This window comes from Branchiostoma lanceolatum, chromosome 18, assembly GCF_035083965.1.
Source record: "Branchiostoma lanceolatum isolate klBraLanc5 chromosome 18, klBraLanc5.hap2, whole genome shotgun sequence".
Lineage (NCBI taxonomy): Eukaryota > Metazoa > Chordata > Leptocardii > Amphioxiformes > Branchiostomatidae > Branchiostoma > Branchiostoma lanceolatum.
Genome location: NC_089739.1, coordinates 5,977,965 through 5,984,395, shown reverse-complemented (window position 1 = coordinate 5,984,395; position 6,431 = coordinate 5,977,965). Strand labels below are relative to the sequence as shown.

General features: G+C 39.7%; 1 protein-coding gene across 6 annotated transcripts in view; it reads left to right on the top strand.

Annotated features, from left to right (window-relative positions):
* The first annotated feature begins 2,998 nt into the window (after nt 1-2,998).
* LOC136423784 (nuclear receptor coactivator 2-like) overlaps nt 2,999-6,431 on the top strand; it is a 47,545-nt gene continuing 44,112 nt past the window's right edge. For 3 of the 6 annotated variants that reach the window (XM_066412087.1, XM_066412086.1, XM_066412083.1), the window contains exon 1: nt 3,002-3,146. The gene's annotated coding sequence lies outside the window, so the exon portion shown is untranslated. Of the gene's footprint in view, nt 3,147-6,431 lie in introns of all 6 variants that reach the window. The other 3 variants (XM_066412088.1, XM_066412089.1, XM_066412085.1) reach the window with 3 other exon arrangements.

The following is a 6,431-nucleotide window of genomic DNA, read 5'->3' as shown; positions in this document are numbered from 1 at the left end:
CTGTGTTGTGAATCTAATTTTTGAATGTGATCATGAGTGCACCAGTGCACCTAATTGTGTAGGTTTAAATGTACAAAATATGCTACACAAGTGTACAGCATTTTCTGGACATGCAAGTGTCAAGAAATTGTCAAAATTGTCGAATTGTCAAGTGTCAACATTTAAAAACCTTCATTGTGTTACATCTATACAATCTTGGGGTATGCTAACTGTAAAATTTATTTAAGAGAGTCAGAAAGGTCTGTAATTTTTATTTGCCGACATTCTACTCTTGTTTATATTGTGCACCCAATTTCTGTGCGTACCCAAGTGTTTAGGTTCGGCACACACGTGTATTATTCCCCAAAACGAATTTTGATCACTGTAATTCATGAGCATGTTTGACATGACGATATACGTAAATCTGTAACCTTAATGACATGCCCGTAGCCAGGGGGGTTCGGAAAACCCACTACACGCTGAAAGGTCCACTTTCTAATGTCCAACATTTTGTAAAGACTTATTTGTATGACTTGTATAACTGACCAGCGGGGCTGGAATCCTAGAAAAACTGCTCACTTTGTTTTCTATGTAACGTTATATGATATATAACGTTATATAGTTCAGCGCGTGTTGCTTAAGCACAAATAAGGCCTTTTGCCTACTTGATGATTACTGTAGTCTGTAGGAACACAACGCCATATTGCTCAAAATTCTTTCGCTAGGGTGATGCCATGGCCATATGCAAGGTCGACTTTACTCACTGTTTGCTACATATTGGGATAGAACTACATTTTGGACGGTGACCCATCAGAACATCATAGCAGACCTATTATAATTTTCCCACTTTACTCCCAGAGTAAAAAAAAAGGATACCAATGTATATGCTTATGCTGTGAAATCAGGTTAATGTACTAGCGGTCAAAAATGAATAAAGGCTGACATATTGTGTAGAAGACGGTGACTTTTCTGTTTGTCTTAATTGATCTTCAAACGTGATCAGTTGGTCTTTGACAGCGTCTGGCATGTGACACACGAGTGCGTATATTTTTCACCGTACCCTTTTCCGAAATGCACAATGCTATTGTCACTGTTATTGTACATTGAAACAATGTTATTACAATTGTATCATCAAGAGAGGATCATCTGGATCAAAACGACGTCTAGCAATCCGTTGCAGTTTTGCAAGCCGTTGTGCTTTATTGTGTTGCAGTTTGGCTATATGTAGCTTTGCATGTAAATCGCTAGATGTCGTCGTTTTGTAGAGATTCTTGTGTGCCCGTCAGAAGAAAAAAAAAACGAAAAGAAGAAAATAACCGCCGCAAAAACTGCATTATAATTTATTAGCGTTACGAAACCGAAAACTGCCGTACCGTCGTGGAACACAATTTGCGCAACGATGATCGGGTGCTTGTCCCCGAACCCAGAGGCACTGGGTCGCATTCGACAGGCACTTGACACGACGTTCCTCACTCCATCCAGGTGTAAAAATGGGTACCTGACTTCGTTTGGGGAGGTAACAGGCGGTGGACGGAGAGGGATGGGCTCCGCCTTCCAATACCGTGCCCTAGACACAGTGGGTAATGTTCAAACCACTGCCCCTGCGGTCTCAAAAAGGCTATGGGACTACAAAATTCATGCTCGGACTGCTAATTGCTAAGTGACAAACTGATATTGCACATATTGACAGACAGTGAACATACATTTGATGGAGATTCATCATAATAGTGACATAAGTATGTCATATATGTCACATGAAAAGCTCCCTATGCATCCATATGCGATATATAAGTATATTATGATAGGGTAAAAGGACATGATGAGAGATTGAAGTGGCCGTATATCCGCTGTGCAGTTCTTATATGCGGGTGACAAGTGCCACTTTTAAGCAAGGTCACAAAATCCCGATTTGGCGTGCGAGAGCGCATTAATGTCGGATCGAGAGAGAGAGAGAGAGAGAGAGAGAGAGAGAGAGAGAGAGAGAGAGAGAGAGAGAGAGAGGGGGGTGGAACCATGGAAGAATGGAAGAGAGGATGAAAATGTTAAAAGTGAAAGAGTGAAAGGGCAAATTAAGTTGATTGTTTTTGCACTTTCGTAACTTTTAGAGGATGCCATCTATACTGATTGCGGGGCTAGATTATTTTCTAAGCGTTTTTATTCAACTACTGACCTACAAAAAAAGAAGAAAACATTTAGTGTTTATACATGTACTTTCTACCAAACGAAAGCATTCCATTGAAGCTATGGTTTATCGTGTAGGATATGCCAGTCATATTTCTTTATAGGGTTCAGTATACAAAGTTAATTTTCCAAAGTTTAATCCGAAAGATCACCAAAGTTTTTCCGGGTGGACTTTTTGAGTCGCAACTTTGACTTGCAACTAATAACTTAATGTGCAGAGATTTTGGCACTATAATTCTAATTTAGATCCAGAGGGGTTTTTCAAGGACAGCGTAAGTGCGTGAAGCTCGGAGATGATTTGTACGTGTATGGCCGGTAGTGTACAACGTGTGGCGTGGCAGTCGATAATTTATCTAGGGCAGCCTGGCCCTCAGAAATGTGAGGACACGACTTTGGCATGACGTCCATAGGTCGAGAACAAAACTGGCTGCAATAAAGGGAGAACAGGGTATTTGACCTTGAAACTAGGTATCCATAATCTTGTTATGGGGGCATAAACTGGTTATCTATTGATAGAACAATTGTATGATGTATTATTAATTTAAAATACATTAATTTCTTGTTCTATACTTCTGAAATATTTAAAGATAAAGCTAAAATTCAAGCTGAAGATAAATCCAACACCCCTAAACTAGATAATAGACGATGCCATTGCGCAACCTCCCCAGGGAAGCGAAAAACGAGACCTCCAGTGGTTGACCGCAGCAAGACTCCGAAGACAGCTCACAAGATACACATATACGATATACCGCAAGCCAATGTTTATATAAGAATAATTGATAACAAAAGTATATAACCATCTTTTTGAAATTTAATTTTCTAAAGCTGATTTTATCTTCACAAAGAGTTGTTGGGGAGTTCGAATACGTTTGGTTGCGTTTGGGCGCGGTGGAGAAAATGGCCGAAGAAGAAGGAGCGACCTGAGAGTTTGTTTCTCACCTGTTTACCACCGAAGGAACGCCCCTTTCCACACTTCCTCACACAAGGTAAGACTCTCGTCTCAATACATCTCCGTCTTTACGTCCAGTTTTGATAATCTGAGGTAAAAATTGCGTTTATTCTGCAAATGAGCGCCGTTTTTGTGAGTGACCTACTTCTGGACCCTGTCGGAGAAATTTTTCAGACGACGACATGGTCACGGCCACTAGGAAACGAGACCAACACTTCACAATTTCGGTCAGAACACCTCCTTTAACTTCTTCCGACCGGCTCAGAAAATGGCGAGGATATACTTTTCTAAAGATTGAGCTAAAAAGATCGGTAGAATTTCGTACATGGTTGCAGACTAGCCCAGATTTTGTTTCTTCATTTTAGTGCTCGAGCCTCGCACATCGGTAACTTGTCTGTCAACAACCTACCATACTGCTTTCCACTGGCTGCCCTACTTACATGTTAAATAAGACTTTAAAGTCTTACGGGGATTTTTTGTGCCAAAAACCTACTGTGGGAAAAATAACAAACCTTTTCCCAATGCACTACATGTACAGTGGTTGTAACATAATCTAATTTAATATATTCAGCTCTGGAAAAGAAAATTCTTTCCTTCTGGAAGCTCGATGTTGTTGTTGTTGTTGGTTGTTGTTTGAAACTATACGTAAACAGAGTTGTCTAGAGGGTAGATGTTGTTATTTTTGCCATGGTTAATCTGTAGGTGAAGGGAATAGAAGACTGTTTGAACATGGGGTGTTGGGTAAACAGTAGCTGTGGTGGAGGTGGTTGTTTGGAGACTGGTGACCTTGGGCCAGTGGTGGGGTGTGCCAGCGGAAAACATACGGAGCGTTTAGCGGTTTAAGAAACACAAACCGCAGTAAATTTCCCCTCCTTCAACCACAATGACAACCTGCTACCGTTTTAGCACCCATACGTGACAGTTTTGTGACAGAATCTTTGTGAAATACATTTACAAGTAAGGAAACGTAAAGGGCCCCATAGGGTTGATGTTTACCATAAAATTATCTTCTTCTTAATCTGTTGGTTTAATCTTGCCTTAATTCGCTTAAGAACCTTAAGCTGGATTAGTAACTCTTTGATAATCGCTGTCGTGGTAATTGAGACCCAATTGTTTTCGAAACCGGTGCTTTATTCAATGCTACGGTAGAAAAGACTGAAGAAGATGGGGAGGGCAGTTGAATTTTTAAAAGCAGCAAAAAAGCAAACACTGTACACTGTAAATCTTGAAACTTTTTGAGTGGTTTTGACAGTTTTATTTTCGCAGTGACCACTCAGATGTGCATTCACTGAATAGGGAATATGCATTTCCAATATATTTCTACTAATGTACTACAGAATGTTTTCAACCACAAATTTAGAATACTGCAAAAACCTCCTTTTTGGTTTCCCTCTTTTAGTCTTGCCACGAAATAGACCCACTGTGAAAGATAATGCATTTACAGGAGGCCCAATCTTTTGGTGTTTGGTAGCTATGTGAAATTTACGTTTTGAAATTGCGCTGAATCATTTTTCTATTGCCATCTTTCATCTTATCCTATTTCAGTATTTTCTGTGAAAGTTCAATTTGTTAACTGTTAGTATTATACTCTCGTTGAGGTAACTCAATATGGTACCGGCTGACTTGAAGTGTTGCAATGGAATATCATATGTACTCTCAGATGATGCATCTCACGCCTATCTGTTACGAAAATATGTATACAGTACATCAGTAGTAGAAAATTATCCTAGAAGTTGCTAAGAGTATAACTTATATGGACCAATGGTTTAAGTAAACTTTAATTGCCAAGCAGGTCGATAGTTGGAATTTGGGCTTTTTTCGCTCGCCTGAGTTGCATGTCATGAGAAAAATCCCAGAAATCAATCTCCAAGCAGATGTGGATAGGCAAAATTGTGACATTTTACAGTCTCCCGGTTCACAGTGCTGCAGGGCTTTTGGGAGATTGCAAAATGTTAGGATTGTCTACATCTGCTTAGAGATTGCCCAGACTTGTGGTGCAGCCAGGGCCAGACATTGTAAGACCATTGGAAAAGTGTGTGGCAGAAAGTGGAGAAGTAGGGCATTAAACTGTGACCCTTTGTTCAATGTTTTGGGTATCTGTCAAGATTTAAAGCCCAGTGGCACAAGTTTCCCTGCTGTTTCCAGGTACCTTTTCCAACATGGGACACCCAGGCATTTTACGTCCCCTCTGGAAAACGGGTGCAGTCCCAACCAAGATGTCCTGACTCAGGATTGAACCAGGACTCAAAGACAGACCCTGCCATTAGTTTCCATATTTGCCAGAGCTTTGAGGTTTTCAGTTTAGAGTAGGCTATCCATGATTGAAAGTTATGGCAAATGAAATAAAAATGAAAGTTTATCTTTGATTGGAAAGAGGGTTGAATTTCTGACTGTTTACTAGTACATCAGGGCTGGAAAAACTGGGTACATACATGTATACAATTTTTTGCGCCCAAAATTTGAGCTGTGCACCTGCATTCATGTAGGGGTACATACTGAGTTGAGCAAAAGGTTATCTATTACACCGAACTCGCTATCGTCTATGTCATAAAATACCATTTTTCTAGTCCTCTATTCATTGCTATGATTACTTTTTCCCCCAATCAATTCCATAACTCAGATGAATTTAAATGCAAATCTTTCTGATGAAGCAATTTCACACCAGATTTACATGACAGGGACAAATATGATGAATAAAGTAGGCGTGTTCCCTGAAAATTGCTCGGGGAGGGCTGGGAGGGAACCTTTATTAATTTTCGGTTGACGCAGAGGTCAAACTCGTATGAGTAATGAAGATACATTAAGTAGAAGATGGTAGGGAGATATTTTAAGAAAAAGATGTATTATACTAATTTATAGGGATTATAAGCTGTAGTTGAAAAATGACCAGTGCTGGTTTTGGACCTTTGAATTGTTTGATGGCTTTGGATGCCTTAGTCAAAACAGATGGTGGTTGGGTCAGTTGCAGTATTTTTGAAAGACCTTTCTAATTACTTTTCAGGGGTAGGTCCTGTATGTGCTTTTCCTATAAAATGCCTGGTAGCTAAGCCTGAAGGTCAAAGGGTAAGAGAAATTTTGTACCATATTTTTCAGTTTAATTTCTTATAACTTAGATATAGGACAGTCTTTTTACATGTATTTCGCGGAGTTAAATGAATTATCTTAGTTACATGGTTATTTTTATTTCATAATATATATTATATGACACCTTGTAGTCCAGTGGTTAGTAACCCTGCCTCTGGATTGCCTCTGGATTGTAGTTTGGGAGTTTGAATCCGGGCTATATTGCTCTGTGACCCAACATGCATGATATTGATAGTGG